Source organism: Mesoplodon mirus (genome assembly GCF_964341445.2).
Source record: "Mesoplodon mirus genome assembly, chromosome: 8".
NCBI classification, from domain to species: domain Eukaryota; kingdom Metazoa; phylum Chordata; class Mammalia; order Artiodactyla; family Ziphiidae; genus Mesoplodon; species Mesoplodon mirus.
This window is the reverse complement of record NC_138984.1, coordinates 81,623,041-81,624,909: the sequence shown is the minus strand read 5'-3', so window position 1 is coordinate 81,624,909 and position 1,869 is coordinate 81,623,041. Positions and strand designations below refer to the sequence as shown.

Genomic DNA, 1,869 nt, shown 5'->3' with positions numbered 1-1,869 from the left:
GGTTGGTGAACAGAGAGGAAATTCGGGAGGAGGGGCGTGCCTGGGGAGTACCTGGGACATCCCGCCCCTTCCCACACACCCCTCGCCCTGCCTCACGTATCTCTTCACCGGGCTGCTGCTTCTCAATATGCTCAAGGGCTCACCTTCCCGCAGAAGAACTTCTTTCTGGAATAGGCATGGCCTCCTTCTCTCCATCTGAGCATTGGACCCACTGTCAGAGCGGATGCGCAGAGATGCTGCAGAGCCTCCGGGCGCCAGGCCATCTCCCAAGCGGGAGCTACAACTCCCGCGGGCGGCTGCAGACGGCCGGTGAGGCCGCGACGCGCCTGCGCAGTGGCCGAGGCTGCGGTTTGAGGTTCCCGCCAATTCTCTGGGCCATCCGGCCTGGGACGAGTTCCGCGCTCTGTGGAGGCGTTGGACGCCGCCCAGCTGCCCAAGCTGCTTAAGCTTTATTACCAGAGGCTCTTTCCATATGCCCAGTACTGTTGCTGGCTCAACTATGGTGGAGTGATAAAGAATTACTAAATTACTTTCGGCACCGTGAATATTCATTTACGTTGGAAGGATATTTACATTCACTACTAATCCTTCAACAACCAGAGTGATCTGGAAAAGAGGATGTAGCCAAATGTTCTAAGTGCTGGGCTCTCATGACATCGGTCATATGCACCATCGACAGAGCCCTGAAGGAGGATTTGGGATTTTTTTTTTTTTTTTTTTTTTTTTGCGGTACGCGGGCCTCTCACTGTTGTGGCCACGAACCCGTGTCCCCTGCATCGGCAGGCGAACTCTCAACCACTGTGCCACCAGGAAAGCCCGAGGATCTGGGATTTAAGCATCGTCTCTGGGTATATTCTGGAAGGAGAGGTGTTCATTGCTGGGTCTGGGATGAATCAGAAAATTGCCCTTTGAAGTACTTTGTGGGGTAGGTGAGTATTTGAGGCTTGTTAAGGGTGGCCAAGACTTTACAAAGAAAGTTCACCTAAGTGAAAAAATTAACCCTTTTGTTAGAAAATCTATAAACATAATAAAAAATACATTAACGAATATGTCTTGATCAAGATATTCTTGAAAATAAATCTGGAATAAGATTGTAGGCCTTGTTTCTGAAACAATTCATGATGAACATCAACAATGCTTCCAAAGTCATCACCGTTCGATTCAGGGTTGGGAGCATTTGAAGCAGGTAGCCAGCAGGTGTCAGAATAACATCGAAAATGACAAATGTGGACCCTGGCTATAGTGAGAGATCGCGCTGCAGTACTGTTTTCCACAGCTGGATATCAGTGTTAGCAAAGGAATCAACCATTGACTGAAGAGCCCTTTTAGAGGTCAACCTAAAACAGATTGCAGTGTGCTTATTGATTTACGGAAAGTAGATCAGTTTGATCCATTTATTGTACCAACCATAAGCACCATGTGCCATGAATTGGATACTATTTCCACTAGTGAATAGGAAAAAGAGAAGGAAGCTGAATCTGATATTAAGCATAGAATCAGAGATTATAAGAAGACCAGCCTGGCTCCTTATGTAAAAGTTTCTGAACAGTTTCTTGAAAGTTTAAGTAAATCAACAAAAGGAGAAGTTATTGAGAAGAGTGATTTACAAAAACACTTCTGAAGATAACAACTCCCTTCAAACCAGTGTGGATATCTTCTACCTTCAACCAACAATCAGATACTTCAAGATCCATTTAATAAATATGGCAGAACCACATATGCATTTTATGCTCAAAGCAATCTTTTTTTCTTAAGAAATAATTATGTTGAAACGATTCCTGAGGCCACCAAAGGAGAGTGTCAAGTTTCCTGGAAGGAGCCATAACGGGAAGAATAAGTGGATTGCAGATAAATTTGTAAAATTTAATA

General features: G+C 45.2%; 1 pseudogene across 1 annotated transcript; it reads left to right on the top strand.

Moving 5' to 3' along the window:
- The first annotated feature begins 650 nt into the window (after positions 1–650).
- Positions 651–1,621, top strand: LOC309809371 (DNA primase small subunit-like; annotated as a pseudogene). The gene has a single exon. The product of its transcript is annotated as a DNA primase small subunit-like (transcript).
- Positions 1,622–1,869: the final 248 nt, after the last annotated feature.